At 37.4% G+C, this 18,209-nt stretch overlaps 1 protein-coding gene across 7 annotated transcripts in view; it reads left to right on the forward strand.

Moving 5' to 3' along the window:
• The first annotated feature begins 877 nt into the window (after positions 1 to 877).
• Pter (phosphotriesterase related) overlaps positions 878 to 18,209 on the forward strand; it is a 58,702-nt gene continuing 41,370 nt past the window's right edge. For 3 of the 7 annotated variants that reach the window (XM_003462778.5, XM_063237871.1, XM_013144558.3), the window contains exons 1-2: positions 878 to 995; positions 3,485 to 3,523. The gene's annotated coding sequence lies outside the window, so the exon portion shown is untranslated. Of the gene's footprint in view, positions 1,092 to 1,149; positions 1,211 to 1,639; positions 1,790 to 1,814; positions 3,287 to 3,484; positions 3,524 to 18,209 lie in introns of those variants that run through there. The other 4 variants (XM_013144556.3, XM_013144554.2, XM_013144557.3 and 1 more) reach the window with 4 other exon arrangements.

The raw sequence follows: 18,209 nt of genomic DNA on the forward strand, positions 1-18,209 counted from the left end.
GTGTTTCTCTAAATCTGTTTTCCTGTCTGTAATTGGAGGGAATAACTCCTACAGTATGCAGGCTGCTCTAAAACCCAAACAAGTTACCATACACCTGTTATAAAGCCCGGCCCCATTTGCCTCAACATACTTCATAAATTATTATTAAATCTTTCCCTTCCTTTAAAATGACTTTTCTTTTCAAATGACCCACTCACTAACCCTCTACTTACTAATCTTATATTCACTGAACCAGGCGAAGTTCTGCAGTACAGCCAGTTTTAAAGACGAGAAAACTCAGACCCAGGAACATGAAACAAAAAAGAACAGGGACTTCAGACCCAAGGTTCTATGCATGAAGGATGGAGATTCAGATGCTATGCCACCACCTCTGACGCATTGTCCCTGGAGGAAACTAAATATAAAATAGCTACTACAGGCTGGAATGTATCAGGTTATTCTGTGAGAACTGGGAGGGGGAGAATGCAGCTGATAACTTTTCTTTGGTGGAGCTGAGTCCCTAATTCTTTGATATCAGCCAAAGCAGAGAGAGGAAAAAAGAAAAAAAGCCTCTTCATGCAGGATTATTTGGGGTTATCTCTCTATAACAGACTCTATGACAGAGTAAGTGGACACACAGCCTAGCCCCAGAGCAGACTTTAGAGCTGCGGGTCAGATGCTTGCCTCAGAGAAGGCCCTGCAGTTGGCTGAGGTTCAGATTTGGATTAAGAAGATTGGGCCGGACTTGACAGAGTCCTACTGGGCGTGGCCTGGGATAAAAGCCTGCTGCGAGGTTGCAGCCTTGTGGGCGTGGCCTAGGGCGAGGGCGGAGTTGGCCTGAACCGCTGGGGTGATTTGGGGTCTCGGTGGGCGTGGCAAGATCCCGGGGCGGGGAAAGGCCGGAGTGGAAGGCGAAGTGGGAAGGAGGGGGCGGCAGAAGTTGGCCTAGCTGGGGCTCGGGGCGCGGCGAGCAGAGGAAAGGGGCCTGGAGCCGGAGCGGGCGCGGGCTTGGAGCGGTAGGAAGTGGTCCGACGCTGCGGCCGAGGCAGGGGGCGCTCCGTCCGGGGAAAGATTTCCTGCCCTCCTAGCGCACCCGCCCCAGAACTACAAAGGTCCGGGCTCAGGCTCAGGGGCTGGGGCCTAGCAGGCGGCCTGGTCCCGGAGCCTAACCCGGCCCGGGCGGGTGCACGCCGGCGGACTCAGGCGCGTGCTGGGCTGGGGCGCTGTTCAGGTTCCTGTTTCTTTCTTTCCCCTCCTTTCCTTCTGCAAAAGAAGTCTCCTGTTAGCCTTTGACCTCCCGCCTCTGTGCCTTGGCCTCGCCATTTATTTTACCGTGGTTTGGTTCTTCTGTCACGAAGTTTTTCTGCCCACCTAGCTGCGCCTCCCAATGGGTGCGAGCAAAGTGTATCCAGCGTTGTTCAGGGTTTTACAAAGACGTCCCAAGTGCCGAGTTACCTGAGCGGGGCAAAGGCACAGATGAGAACTCCCGTGTTGGTTTTAACACACTGGTGCATTAGCCCTCCAGTCACCTCCGGAGTGAGGGCACTGACAAGCACTTATTCCTAGCCTGAAGGATCATCGCATTCCTTGTCATAGAGAATGAAAAAAAAAGTCTAAGAACTTATGACAGCCGCTTGTCCTGTTACATTTTATTTTACAGCAGTTATCCTCAAGGCCTGATATAATTCCAGAAATAACTAACCCCCTTCCAAGAAATCTCAGTGCACTAGAGAGAGATCAGAAAACTTGCTGTTGATAGGAATTTAATTTTTCGAAGGATAATTCTCACACCAGATCCACAAAGTGCCAGGTGATGAAGTTATGTTTGCACTTGTAGAGGTTGTATGTTGCTCTAATGTTATAACGGTTACCAAAACGTGGGTTACAGATTTTTAGAATAAAAAAGCAAAGCATGTTTTATTTCAGTTCCTTGATTTTAGGATCATGACAGGAATGCCCACACCTATACTTTTTCAGTTAGTAAAAGCTAATTGCTAGGTGTGGTATCTAAGTCCTTGAGAGAGTTTCATAGTACTGATGAGAAAGCTAAAGCACAGAACAGTTTGAAACGAAATGCTGGAAAGTTTAAAGGTGGCAAGTATCTTGTTTTTCTGACTCCAAAGTCTCACCATCAGTAGAAACTAAATGCACACTCCTGAATAGAGCAGTCAGGGTGGTTACTGATTTAAAGAATTTTGGATCTGTGCGTGTAATCATTTCTAGTTTCAGTTCCAGTTCTGTGATTTTGTACAAGTTGCTTATCTTTTCTAGACATATAAACGTAATTGATCTCTATGTAGTTCTGTATTCATTTTAATAGTCTGTGGATTCATGAATTTAAGATCCTGATTGTGCTATTTAATGACACTTTTGGTCACATTTGGTATGATCAGGAAGGCCAGGTTTATTCAATCAATAAATAAGTCATTATACCTGGATATGTGCTGAGGCTGCATACAAAACAGGACAGATCTAAAATTAACTTTTTGGAGTTTATATTCTCATTAGAGGAGAAAGAACCAATAAATTAACCAATAGCTACAAACTGTAAACAAGAAAAAATGAGTGGGGAGCAGATTCAAAATATGGTGGAGAAGAGGATCATGAATTTAGAAATTGATATGGAAGGATGAGAAAGACTTGAAGTACTTGAAGTTGGTTGTTCTTTTCATTGAGAGCTACAGAATTAGAAGAAGTATAAAAGAACTTATGTTCTAGAAACTTCCAGAAGGACAGAGTGTCTGGAGCATGGGTGACTCGGGCAAGGGGCAAGGGTACCCCTCGGGTGCAAGGGGCAGTTGACCCCTGCCAATCTAGGTCATGGAATAAGCCCCTGCCACCCGCTGTTAAATATGTATGATGAACTTGAAATAAACTTTTATTGTATTTAGACCTTGAGATTTGGGGATTTGCTTGTTACTGCAGCCTAATCTCACCTAGCCTGCCTAATATACTCATGGAGGTGGGATCCACTTGTATACAGGGATTTCTAGCGCCAGACAGCTTGGAACCTTACGAAGGTGCTATAAAAAACCCATCTCAGGACTAATACCCTTTCACTGTTGGGAATGTGACAGGTGCACTCTTTCTCGTGATGCTCTAGTTAGCTTTGTAATTTTATTTTCTAATTATTTAATTATGTATATATTTACTTATTGTAGTAGTAAGGATCTAACCCAGAGTTGCTCTCCCACTGAACTACAATCCAAACCCCTTTTTAAATTCTTAGGCAGGGTCTCCCAGAGTTGCCCAGGCTGGCCTCACACTTGTCATCCTGCCTCAGCTTCCCAAGTAGCTAGGATTATAGGTATGTACCAGTGTACCTGACAGGCTGTGGTTTTCACCAAAAGCGTCAAAAAATTATGTGAGAATGCTTAATTATATTTTATAAGGCTGGTTGGTGTTAAAGTATAAAATATATCAAAGGGTCAGGAAAAGGTAGAATCTAAAAGTTTCAGGTTTAGTTTGAGAAATACAATTTATATATCTATTTTTGAATTTTCAGTGTACTGCCACATTGTTGAGGATCCAGGAATATTCACAGGTGAGTTGTGATATGATTCTTCCCAAATGTAGTTATCAGTGACTGCATTTCAGAAATTACTTGGTCACCAAGGGCATTTGAAATGAATCATCCATACTTACCACTATTTGTTTTCATGCAATGTGAAAGAATATTTTAAATATAATTTCCCGACTCTCTAATTTCAAATCCAGGACTATCAGCCTTAGGTTTTGCTCTCAACATCCTGGAGGAAACATGTTCACGCTTTTGCTGTGACTTAGACAGAAGTGGAGCAGGGAGAATTTTGCTTCAGGCAGAGCTGTGCTGCATTCTGAGGGACAGTGGCCATAAATCCAGGCTCCCCAGAGGTTAACAATCAAAGTTCTCCCCTTCTTGTACTCCAACGAGTGATATGATGATGATAGATTGCTTGGACACGACGGCCCCGAGCACTAGTGTGATGAATTATGTTGTTTAGGGCATGACCAAAGATTCTGTATTGTCAGTCTACCATACTGAGTATCGACAATATTCATAAATAGCCTGCCAATTTGGGTCTCTGCTTTGCATATTAAATTCTCTGTTTTCAGAAGTCTAGTTCTTTAGTTGTTAGTTACCTCTCTGTTCCACTGAATTCACGTAAATAATCAGCCTTTTATTTTATCTGCTCCCTGCTTATTAAAGAGTAGTATGCAATTGTATATGGTAAATACTGTCTTTCTTTACAAAACTTTTATAATAGTCATTATTAGTCCTTTTCATTAAATCTGGAATAATAATAGCTTATTTTGCAGTGACTTAATTGGGTAATTACTTGGTACAATAATTGAAAAGCACTTTGAACAGAATATTGGTAAATATTTTTAATTTAATGTTCATTATGTCCACAAAATCCTGAATACTGTTGTATACCAATAAAGATTTTCCTGATGTTGTTTACTATGAACATTATATATGTATTGATTTTGTAAATGTTTTAAATATTTTCATAAACTCTCAAAGTTATCTCATGCTTACACTTTCAGATTTCTACATGTCTCATTTATACCATAGACTAAACGGATTAAACATAACAAATTCACTTAAGGGGACAGGAAATAGATCAACTGTCAGCAGAGTTGGCTTCTCATGAGGCCTCTCTCCTTGGTTTGCAGTCAAAACACTAAAATACTTAAATAAAAACAAAAGCAACATTATTAAATTGAATAGGTAGAGTTTATTATTAACCAGTAAACACATGTAGATAGTCAAGCATATCTTCTTATCCAAACTACAGTCATCCAGGTATTTATTTAACAAGTTGCAGATATTTTTACCCAAAATTTATTCTCTGAATAAGAAACTTGCTGTGAGTCGCCCTCATACTCACACCATCAAAAAGGACAAAAGGATACCAAGTATGCTGTGGTCTCGTCAGCTTCTAAGAACCCTGAAGGTGACATCATAGCTTCAATGTCATGGGCATTACTGTCCCACATATTATCAATTGGAAATGCCTGGGGAAACAGAGGACTAGCAGAGCTCTTACAGTCAAATGAATGTTGGGAAATGGGAGTGAATAAAAGAACCACTTCACCATTATCTGTCCATATCTGCCATGGATACTACCGTATTGGAGAATTTTGGAAAGCTCTGCCATCCTTCAGAATAGAATCAGGGATTTTTTCTCCATCCTGAAAAATAATCTTTCATAGTAAATTAGTAGCCAAAATCCTTAGTTACATGAGTATGTAAGAGTATGTGAGTAATATTTGGGGTAACTGATGGGTAGTTTTTAATATGTAGCAGAATAATTTCCCCTTGTAAAACTATTATAAATTGGAAGTTATTGTTAATATTGAGTGGTAGGTTCAGTATACTAATCTTTCATTTATGAATTTTTGAAAATGTCCATATGAAAAGGCTTAAAGCCTTCTAGAAAAAGAAGTAAATCAAACAACCTTCTATGTTTTTCTGCCTGTTAAGAGAGTTTCCTAGGCTCTGAGGCTGCAATCTTTGGAGTGCCTGCTACCCAATGCAGTCTATGAAAATGTCTTCTGCTGTTGTAGGAGGTGATATTAGGCAAGAATGTTCTTTGGAGGAGTCATGATGCTGAGCTCTATCTTGCAAACTACCGTGGGTCCCACTCAGGAGCCTCACTCGGTTCTCTGCACAAGTCTCAGGCCTGATGCAGATTTCCTTTTACTCCCAAGCCACTTTGAACTTGTCCCACTATTCTTTAGTGAAATGTGTCTTGAAGGACATTCCTTTTTCTGTTGTGTACCAAATATTTTGCAGCAACTCAATGTGTCAATAGTGAAGAATCTGCTATTTCAAGTATGTATGTTACTGAGACTAAGTCTGTCGTCATATTTGGTCTAGCAGATGTACATGAAATAGTTCTTGCTTTGACATTTCTCATTCTTCTTAAGCATTATCTTTGTAATTTTTGTCCATCAGTGTGTTTGGGTAGAGAGATCAAAATAGCCCAAGCTTAACAGTTTCAAAGTTAAATGATCTCCAGGATGATTCTCTGTAGGTCTGTTGGCCATGTGAATTTCAACTTAATTCTTAGACTTGTACTTTATAAAAGAACATATGTAATTTGTTGGTGTTTGTAATATTTCATGGATCTTTGCTGATAATTAATTTTGCATAATAGTCAGATAGTTAAGTTTCTAAATTTCTTTATTTTTTGATGGACTGAATTAGGATTATAAAAGATTTTTATGCAGAAATTTCATAATGCTTTATGTTATGACATTATATTCATGTATTCATGATCCTGTTTAAACTTTATTTTAATTTTTATTAGTAATACCTTGGCCAAAATAAGTTGACATGACTTATTCCTTTATAATATAGTAATTTAATTGTTTGCTTTTTGTTTTTGCCACTAAGTATTCAACCCAAGGCCCCATGTTTGCTTAGACTGGGTTCCCTCACTAAGCTGCAGCCCAAGCTCTTAACTGTAAGGAGAGTTTCTGCTGTCTCATTTCTATACAAAGAACAATAATGCATTAAACTTTAGAGTTTTACTCTACAAATACCAAAAAGCTTAGTAAGTAGCTATACAGTGTCTGACAATAATGTCTGGATTCAAAGTCAGTATACTCTATATGTCATATTTATATTTTTAGGCAAACATTTAAAATAATGTCAGCAATTATAGGATCAATAAAAAAGTCTGTGAGTTGGAATTGGATAATAGAATTCTCTGCCTAATTAAAAGTCAAGGTTATATTTCTGATGAAGTGACAAGGATTTTAGGAGTTAGGATTAATAATGGGTTACAAGATATTGTAGAGATGGTGATAGACTCTTTTAATTTTCAACAATTCTTGTAAAGCTTGATTAATTTTCATACCATTTTCAAGAACATCTGTTATATCTATGTGCTACCTTTATTACCTATTCTTGAATATTCATTTTTAAACCAAATCTACTTTTCAACATTAGCTTTATCCTAAGCCATATCTGTGGCTTGTAATGTTGATTACTGTTTCTCTTTAAGCACTTTAAAATAAATTAAAACTTACTTAAAATATTTTTAAATTTTTGTTACTACTTATCACCGTTTTGAACTACTACTACTACTACTATTAAATTCTTTAAATAAAAACGTGGACAAAATCAAGTAGATTATTGAGTTTTTTTACTTATATCACCATCCAGTAAAGAAAAAAGTAATTCCTACTTGTTCAATTGGCACAGAATTTTTAGAAAAGTTTCTATATATCTTTTGAAATTATTCAAAACTATAAAAACTCTGTGTATGTGTATTTCTGTGCACATGTGTACACATGTATATAAATTGCTAATGGGTGATTTTAGCTGTTATTTTGGGAAATAATCAACTATTTTCAATTCCTTAGACAACATCATATATTTGAGGGCTAATAAAGCCTTCATTATTTTAGATTTGTACCTCTGTTTTATTCTTTTTCACAAACAGTATAAAGGCTAGTAATAAATAACAATCTAGAACTTCTGGGTTGTGGAATATTTTTATTTCATTCAACTGTTAGTGATAATCTGCTGTTTTTAGTAAATGGATAGTAAAGTAAATGCTGTAATATGGTTTGCTTGTGAGATTTGCTTAATGGGACATCAAAAAAGAATTCATGTAGAGAAAGATATCAGTAGACATCAGTAGTATAGTGATACATGTATCCTTATGTTTAAACAAACTGAATCAATGGAAAAGCTGTGATAGTTGTCCACAGAGCGTCATAGAATTTGTATCTGAAAGGGATTTTAAAGATCACTTTAACTGTCTTTTTAATTAATGAGAAAACTGAGTTCTGTAGACTTACTTGTCCAAAGACACACTTTTAGCATTTCAACTTTATTGATAACATTCTACAGTCGGTCAAGTTCATTTTTCTTACTCTTAGACAAACAGTAGAAAAAATAATTCAAAAAAATCATTATGCTGTCCAGTCTGTGTCCATTATTATGGTAGCTTAACATGTTTAGTGTTATGTTTGGTGTCACTTCAGATATTTTATAATGTTTGGTTTCACTTCAGATATTTTATAGCTATTATTTGTATCAATAAAGTATTAACTTACTAAATTAGAAGATTAACCTATTGAATCAGGAATTACATCTGTTTATTTCAGTACATTTGAAAGAGCAAAAAAATCTTTTCTAAGCTGTATCAAGGTATATGGATATAACAAATACAATTGCTATTCTTAGCATTCCAAATTCTTTATTTTTAATCTGTGATTATAATAAAAACTGATAGCCATATGTAATAAATATACATTTTGGTATTAATACATAACTTAAAATATAAAAAATAAATTTTAGTATTAAAGAATAAGCCAAGAAGTAAGAGTTTACTTTTATGTGGTACCTAAACAAGAACTCAAAGAATAGAATGGCAAGTGCCATAAAGACTTGCCCTATCAAGTTAATAAGTTCCAAAAGAAGGACAGCTAATTTTTTGTAATAGGTTTATATTTTGTAATAGGTTTATATTTATACAGCTTGTTGGTAAAAGTAGCTTTGAGCACTTAGAGAGCATGTCTTTATCCTTACTGTGTTCCAATTAAAAAAGCATTATTACTGCTTTTCAGAAACTGAATCTCAGAGTAATTCTGAGGTCTCCCAGGCCCACACAATCCAAGGAGGGGAAAATAAGTGACCATTATCCCTCAGAATGCTATGATACGCTGCTGTAAGTGAGAAACCAAGCAAGTCTTTAATAATACAAGATGCTTTGCCAGTTGTTAATTTCTGCTACTGGGGAGTACATATTTCAGATCTGTTCCCTGTGTTTTCATACCCACAGCAACTCCAAAACCTGTGCATTTTTTCCAGTCCAGTTAATTTAATCATCTTCCTAAAAACTTTTATAGAATGCCCACCACAGACCAGACTTGGTGCTAAATATTGTCTGTGACATTGTCCTCACTTAAACATTGAGCAGAGGGGATGATTTGTGAGTTAGGATAATCTGTTTGTGATTCTCTGGCAGTGTCCTAAGAGAATACTAGAAGATTAGAGGCCCCTCAGAGGAACACGATATCCTGCCAGTCTCTGCGGTGTGTGCCATTTGTCAAGGACACATGATGGTTATTTTATACTGTGTTTTCAACTATGACCAGTAAACTGAGGAGATTGTTGGGGGCTGGGCAGTGCTTTGCTGAACAAGAGTTTCTTTTCTCTGGTCTTTGATCATCCTGAGACACCTTGCTCTGAACAATAAACAAGATCCAGTAACTCTGCACTGAAAACTGTAAGGAAAAAGTTTCCTGCCTGTGTCAGCCTATTTCTGTGGCTATTACAAAATAGCTGAGCCTGGGTAAGATACAAAGAAAGAGGTTTCCCTAGCCCCTGATTCTGGTGACTGGAGAATCCAAACAGCATGGCACTAATGTCTGCCAGGGGTCCCTAACCATATCACACCATGGCAGACAGTTGAGTATGGATGGAAGAAGCTTGTGTTAGAAGAGTAAAGTAAGAGACCAGGCAGGGGTGATGCTCATCCTTTTGCAACAGTCCACTCTCTAAGAACTAACCCACTTCTGTGAAGCCTAATCCACTCCCCAGGACCAGAATAATCCCTTGTTGAGGGATCATGACCTAGTTATCTCTCACTAAGTCCCAGCCCTTTAAGGTCTCGACACATCTCCTTGTTTTTCCTTTGGGAATTAAGCATCTGCAGAAGCTGTAGTGAGGGGGGACCACCTCCAGTCTGTTCTTCCTCCCTTCTTGAGTGGAGCTGTGGCTGTCTCCCGTTAGCATCTTTGGAGGCTTTTCTCTCCCTGCAGTTAATGAATAAAAGATGCTAGCCTGAATCCAGTGAGATACACCCCATTTCTGCCACAGTCATTGCACTCGGTGTATTTAACCTTTTCTTTAATTATTAAACATTTCTTGTTCAGGAAAACCTAGTTTGACTGCTCTGCAGAGTACTTTGTTTGTCAACAGAGTATTGATTATGTTTACCTATATACACTGTAGATAATTTGTTATAAATGACTATAAACTCCTTGAAGACAGGAACCAAGTCTGCTTTTTTTTTCAATACCACTGAGACAGACTGACCCAATTTATTACTGGGGTATGAATCCTAAGGAAACATAAAGGAAAACCCAAACTGTAATATCTCAGGAAAGGACCTATGTTCTGTTAAGGTAATGTGGTGTGGCCAAGGGGTCAGGCAGTGACGTTTTGAGAAGTTTAAATGTCTTGATGCTAAACATCACTTTGTTTTTAAGCTCTCATATCACAACCTGGCTCCATCACAATTAATCTCATATGGTAATGCAGTGACGATGAGATGATTTCTCTGGAGAATCTGTGCTAATACTATTAAAATGCTCTTACAATGTCAAAATGATTGCAGTGGAAGCATGTGGGAACCGTGCTTATGTGATTATGATATTATAGTGATGGGCGATTACCATAGGAAACTACTAATTCAACCCTGCAGGGACTTGCATTATGAAGCCATTATAACATGAGATTATAATGACACAATAACTTGGATGCACATTCGTGATGTGAAAACTAAAAGCTAATTTGAGTGCAAGTAGTATTTCCATTAAATTGTAATTAAACACTGAAAGCAATGCTTGTTTAAAATTTGAGACGACGACATACAATTCAGAAATGAAAACTATAGGTTAACAAAAATGCATGCTGAGTGTAAGCTTAGAAATGGTTGGAAACCATTTACAACTCGCTCTTTAGTATTAACTTGAAGGAAAAGCTCACACCAGAGTGGCTTCCCCAGACAAGTAGTGTCAAGGCTAGTAGCAAGGATTGGATCCAATTCCATTCCTATTATAGCTACCAACATTTCCAGCCTTCCTGTTTTATTTTTGACGTGGACATCCTAGTACCTTCTAGAATAGAAGAGACCAAAATGAATTGTTTTTCATAAAAAGTAGCATTTTATATACATCATAATGAATCTGTATTAAAACAGATAAGCACAAAAGAAAAAACTAGCATCAAACTAGGGCCTTGTGTATGCTGGCCAAGTGCACGACTACTGAGCTACACCTCAGTCCTTTTTCCAAAGGACTTTTTCCAGTCTATTTTCCAAACATAGTATACCCACACTTTGTTCAAAACTTTGCATTCTACACCACTTTTAACAATTACTTACTGATTCTTTCCACCTGTTCCAGTTGCAAGCTCTATTTCTTATCCAAGAGAATACAGCTGATAAGTTTTTATTTGCTTTTTAAAGGTCAGCTCGATCTGGAAAATTTTGCGTGTCACCTGGGAAACTGTATCTTACTATCAGGGAATAATATTTGGCAGTGTTTCTGCTCTGCATAGATCAGTTACAGAGTGAAACTACGGTAAATTCCTCAGGTATTATTAGCAACAGTACAGGCCCTGAGTACTGCTTTCTGGTTAGGATTCAGTGGCATCTCTGAGAAATCATAGTTCTCATTTCTTCCCAACTAAATAATTATTGCATGGCTTAGGTGGACATAAAGATAGTTTATAAAAAAGATGCTTTCTTAGCTCATGGGGAAAACACTAAGAAAATCCAGAACTTGTTAAAATATAGCAGCATTAACTTGTTCAGATGTTATAAGGACACAGAGTAGCTCGTGTGTACTCTTTCCTAATTATGACTCAAAGTGGTTATTGCTTCTTGGTTTAAATATAGTTGAGATGGGTTTTTGTTATTAAGCATTTAGTTTGTACTTAGCTATGCTGTATGCTTTAGTTATTTTTATTATCACTTCTTGCAGCAACCAAATTAAGTAGGTTAGTCTATATTACCAGAGTTCATATTTTCATAATTAGGGAAAGGAAATCACTGTGTATGCTAATGGCTTGCTTTGTGTCATCCAGTGAGTAGTGGGTTGAATCAGGTTTTGTTGTTGTTGTTGTTGTTGTTGTCGTCGTTGTGAATTATCATAGCCTCTCTTTAGACAACAAGTAGTGTTATCAGCTGAGTAGTACATCTATGTCAGTGGAGATCCTGGTAACTAATTGTGATCTTCATAGTAAACATTTACGTGGCTTGGTAAAAAGAACACTAGACTGACAAGTGGGAAGACTGAGCTCTAGTATAGGTTACTGGACCTTCAAAAGATGAAGGATTTCAATTATAGCATCTAAAAATTAAGAAAGTAAATTAAGTGAGCCCCATACTCTCCTCCAACTCAAAAGGTCTAAGAATAATTAGCATTTAACATTAATTGAAACAAGTATTTTCACTATAGGTAATATATATTGTAAACCTAAATATCGAGTTCCATCATCCACATATTGTAATCCTCTTTCTAGTTTTCCTTACAACCCAAAAAGTTGTATTGATAATCCCATTGAGACATTATTGGAATCCCAGCAGGTTAATTCCAATCTACCATCACCAATCTAACCCTTAGCGAGAACAAAGACACCAAGACATGTTCCAAGTTAAGGGCAGCCAAGGGATCCTAAATCCAATCCTCGTGAGGACATGCAGACAAAGGCCTCCTCCTAGGCCTCTCCCAGCATTTATTATCTTCTGAAGAAAGCGGGGTGGCTCAGGGATGAATGATAGTGAGGATGTTGGGGATTATTGAGTAACTTGAGCTGGCTGACCAGGTGCAAGAATGGCTCTCTGTAATTTGCAGAGATAAAGATGTGCAGAAGGATCAATTTACATAACCCAATTTAAGTAGCAATGGAATTGTTTTGGGGGGCTATCACTTCAGTTTCTGATATGCAAACTCTTGTGTCCTGGAGAGTCATAGCCTCTAATCTTGAGGCTTGTACCCAGTTGACATTCCTGAAGCTATTTGCTCTAACATCTTGCCAGCTCAATCCTGTATTGTGGAGAGCACCATGCGAGGAAACAAGACTGTCTTATGGCTATAGACTGCACATTAGCACCTCAGCTAGCCTTATTTGCAATGCTCAGAGCCAATTGAAGAGAGAAGGAAATACCCTAGCCAGCCTTTTACGTATCAGTATAAGGAAATGAGTTTCCAAGTAATCAAAGTCACAGCAGTTGTTTTGGATTCAAAAGGAGTCATGGAGTTGTCTCCCACAATATATTTTAATGTTTAAAATATTTAATGTTTTATTTAGTGTAAAGCCATTAATTTGAATTCAAAACCATATCTTACTTGCTCTCAATGATTTGACATTTTGGCAGTAGATTTGTGATTTCACTTAGAATGTATTTTTTTATTCAGGAAACTAACTAAAATTATTAATGTTACATATAAATCAAATCCAAGGCAGAGACTTAAATTATGGTCAATTGGTGTGTAGGCAATATTATAATAGTGTAGTTAGTAACCATCAATATTTCTGCTTGATAATTATATAAGTATATAGCTAAATAGTTGTGTTGAATAATACTTTAAAATATGCTTCTCCATGACTTCTTAAGAAGGGAACAACCATGAATGAGGTACCAAATGAAATTATAGTGCTATATAAAGCTTTTTACATGTATCATTGTACCTTATTTTTATGTACAAAATATGTGATTAAATTCCTTTCATCTTGTACATATATTCTGTATATAGATTAGTTAATTAAAATTTGTTATTTGATGATAGACATTTTTCTTAATTTTGTAAGGCTCATTCTCTGGACAATATAGAAGTCTATATCCAGCTATCTCAGACTGGAAAAGAATAATTATTGCTGTTATTATAGTAATTATTGTAGTTATTAGAGATTTATCCATGATCCCTCTGTAGTAAATTAGCTTTTGAGAGTAGAAATAAACTATGCCTTATTTGTAGTACATCAAATACTAGTCTTTCCCAAAGATAAAAAGTGTCTATGTCAGGTACCATGTGCTTATACAATTAGGCAAAATTCATTACCTTGAGTTATTTTATGGACCTATTAATAAAGCATGTTTCTAAGCCAGATTTTCTCAAATTTGAATTTCACCAATTTTCAAACCTTTCTGTGTGTTTTCACACATAAGATAATGGTATTCTAAACAATTTAAGCTCATCCTGGATTGCTATATTGCTTTTATAATCAAATATTCTCATAAGGTTACATTTTGCATCTATATTTCTATTTAAGACACAGTAAGATACCAACTTATCAGCTAAAGTAGCAGCATATTTTTTTTGTAGTGATCTTTTTCCAAACTGGGAATCTCTTTCTCTGGGAACATAACTATATTTCAGGGGACACAGGGGACACAGGAAAGTAATTGGATTGAGAGCATGATAACATGGTTAAAGCCCTTCCATTTCCTTTAATAGAAATGGAGTTAGTTTATAACATAGATCATATATGAAAGTTACATGTATGTTTGTTTTTCAGATTTGGGTTTCAGGGTATATATCACTTCCTAAAGGAAGTAGTAAGAGTCAAAACTTATTTGGAGTCTTCTCAGTTGTATTAATTCCTTTCCCATTGTTGTTACAAGATACCTGATGCTTAATATTTTATAAAGAAAAGATGTTTAATTAGCTGCCAGTTTTAGAGGTTTAAGAGTATGGCACCAACGTCTTGGTTCCTTGAGGGCCCCCTGGCTGTCACATCATGGCAAGTAGCATAATAACAGGAGCATGTATAAGACAGAGAGGACTCATGGCAAGATAGGAAGCCAGAGAGACGTAGCAGGGCTCTCAGGCTTGTTCTTTTGTAGTAGCTCTCTTATGATAGCTAACCAAGGTCCCAGGAGATAATCTTCCGAGGGCCAGTTATTTTCCATGTCCCCTTTGACATTACTATTCTGAGCATCAAACTTATACCACATGTACCTTTTGGGGACACACTCAAACTATAATCTTTTCAGCTTTTTTATCATGATGATTTTACTGTGTTCAATACAATCAGCCCTAGTCCTAGCATTAATTCTTTTAAGGCAATTCCCCACTCATCTCTCTGGAGCTAAATGAAACATGGGGATGCAGGGAAAGAAATAGGTATGAACTCAGTCAAGCTCCTGGTAAACTAGATAACTGAAGCTAATAGACTACACATTGTGATACATTGGGATTCATGCCCCATGGTCTTTCATAAGAAAAACATATGGCTGGGGAGCTCAGTGGCAGAGCACTTAAGACCCTGGCTTCAATCCCCAGCACCGCACACACACACACACACACACACACACACACACACACACACACACACAAAGGAGGCAAAAAGTACAAGTTAATGTGTATTTTCTTTGGCCCACATATAAGTGTTGGTTGACTCTCAAAGGAGAAGCCCCTGAGGTCATAGTGGTTATACTATTTTTAAAGGTCTCTCAGGGAAAATTTTACAGCTTACAGCAGTGTTTTCTGCCTCTAGCCAAAATGACATACAGCACCTTATCCTGGTCCGAATAATAACCCCATTTCCTCATTGGAGAAATGGGAACAATAATACTAAAAGTGGATTACATCTCAAAGTACATCCTGTGATCTGCTGTTGGATCCTTTTTGGTGACTCACCATCTGTGTATCCCTTGCCTACTTGTCCTGGACATTAGGATATTTAATTAAAGTTTGTAGAGTGTCATAAGCTCTTGGGGAAACACCAGCATTCTTACCGTAAATACAACCTCTTGAAGGAAATGGAATGAGAAATATAGAAAACCGTGGCTTCAATATGGGTAGGATTTTATGACACACATTTATTCTGATAATGTTATATTAATAATGGTCACCACTGTAGGCTTAAGAGTGTAGAGCTCAATTGCTGTGAACTTTCTAACTATTCTAAGTATCCTGACTTAATTTTTCCCATAAATTAATCACACATTTTAGAGACCAGTTTGGTATTCAAGTCATGCTGCTTTTTAACCAATTTTGTTTTCAGATGAAAATTACAACACTTTTGTATGTTATAGGATGAGTTCTCATCCAACACTGCCTTTGCCTGAAATGTAGTCCAGCTTTTGTCCCTAAGGAGCGAGGAAATTTGTGTTAGTTTACTAATTATCTTCTAGCTGCCTGTCTTCACATGAATCCACCTACACTCCACATTTTCCATTTAATTGTCTAACACAGGTCTAATCCTTTGGGCCACGCCTATGCATTAAGGCTTTTTCACAATGGACCAGATGTGACACCTGGTCCTTTGTGTACAGGCTCTTACAGGCTGTTTGTAAGTCCTGAAAGTCCTTAAGTGCTCATGCTGTGACATGGCACCTCCTCCAGAAAGTCTTCTTCCTTTCTTCAGTATTGTGACTATTTCTAGCCCCACTGCACAGAGAATTGCTTTGTACCCCCTTCCTAACATTGACTATACTCTATTTTAAGGCCTAAGTGTCCCATTACTATCAGTTCCTCTTGAATGTTCCCAATGTGCCAAGCAATGTATTGTGGGCTCTTTCGCTTCTTTCTGTTATGCTATAAATCTCATATGTCCCCTAAAAGTCTAGTGTGTTCATTGGTGGAGATTCTGGGTAGTGATTTGGTCAGGGATGCATGATACTCATCAATGGATTCATCTATTCGTATGCTCCTAGCTAAATATGCTATTAGGAGGAGGAGCCCAGTTTGAGATGGGTCACTGGGGTGTAACTGTGGGATACACCCACAGTTGCTGGGGCTCTTTGCTATTTCTCTGCTTTCCTCTGTCATACCTCTCTGCCATGTTTGTCTTGGAGCCACCTGATCATGGACTTTGCCCTCTGAAACCATGATCCCAAATAAACTTCTCCTCTTTAAATTGTAGGAGTCAAGTATTTTATCCCAGCAATGGGAAAGCTGACCAGTGCAGCATTTTAGGGTCAAGACTTTCTTTTTTATCCTTGTTTTCTTAATATCTTCCTTCAGTATAGTACAGTGTTAGCAAAGGGTTGCTACATTGAATTGAACTGTGTTCAGATGAAATTTGTGGGTGCATGGAAGACTAGTTTTCTTGAATTTCCTTCCTGTACCCTTATGAGTTTAAATTATCCCCTCTTATCTGTAAGTTAGAGCAAGTTTTTAGCATTACATGAAAACTAGGCTTCAAGAAAAAATGTGTGTGAAGAGGACACAATATTAATGAAAGTATCAGCTTGCTTGTACCTAAAATGACATTGCATTAGTGTGAAACTGGAGGGTTGGTAGCACAGAACTAAAGAGCTGCTCCTTAGTTCAGCAAAAGTTTATTGAGTATCTGCTTCTTGCCAATCACTAGCATAGCTCTTTGTTGGTATCCATAGTTCAGAGTGTGTGGAAACAATTAGAGTGACATCAAATAAGATCTGGTTAAAAGTATAACTCAACTCTCCTTTTTATTAAGCATGGCACAGTGTTTCTCAGACAGGTGTCCAGGTAGTTAGCAAGTAAGTCACCAAAGCAAGCAATATACTCTAGAATTAGCCTGGAAAACCCTCTCATGCCCCCTGAAATGACACTCAGATCTTTATTCTGCATAATTCCCATTTTTACACCAAACTAGGCCTCACCACTTAAAAACACATACCTGGTACTGTGTTGTTTTTAAGTCTGAATTAACTGAGCAGAGTAGCAAAACTAAAGACTTTCAAAGTTAGTGTGCTGTGTGGTCTTCAAAAATAAAGAAGCTGAGAAAATTTCTGTGGAAAGTTGCTTGTGCAACAGAATCACAAAGGCCTTCTGTGATTCAAGAAATATTACTTTAAAAATAAACTGCCTTAAAAAGAAATTAGTGTGGATGATGTGTACATTTAAAACATTAGCCTAAGAGCCAGCATCCAGTTTTACCCCTTCCCAAAGAGTAACCGTAGCCATGAATCACCTGCTGTAATTTTACCAGGTATTTATAGTTTTCTGATTTACAGTTGACTCCCACTAATTCAGATAGGAAATGTCTTGGAAGATGAAGTCACTTGTGGTTATTTTTATGTGCTCATCTTGTTCTTCTTCAGTATGAGAAAGTTTTAAAATGTTTTCCTATGTAGAACTGTTGTTGGGCACTGAATTAAGCTAAGAAAGTCATGTTTAATGTCTTCTGAGAGCTTAAAGTGTGAAGATTTGGGAAAAGTTGAAAATAAAAAAAGAACATGACTTTGAAATCCATAGCCCAAAATCCTTAGACGAAACAGTAGTCCACGATTTTTATTTTGTGGTACTAGAGATTGAACTCAGGGCCTTTACACCAAGGTATATCTCCAGCCCTTTTTTATTTAATTTTCTTTTTAAATTTTGAGACAGCTTCTTGCTAAATTGCCCATGCTGCCTCAGCATCCCAGAGGGCTAGGATTATGGGGATGTACCATCTCAACCAACTCTGTGCTTTTTAATAATTTTTAGCTATCTGAGTTAGGCATATAAGGTTGTATGCTATAAAACGAGTATGCTGTGATCTCAGAATTTTATATTGTTGGAAC

The sequence above is a fragment of the Cavia porcellus genome, unplaced genomic scaffold (assembly GCF_034190915.1).
Source record: "Cavia porcellus strain 051 isolate PalLab524CR breed Dunkin Hartley unplaced genomic scaffold, mCavPor4.1 scaffold_27, whole genome shotgun sequence".
Lineage (NCBI taxonomy): Eukaryota > Metazoa > Chordata > Mammalia > Rodentia > Caviidae > Cavia > Cavia porcellus.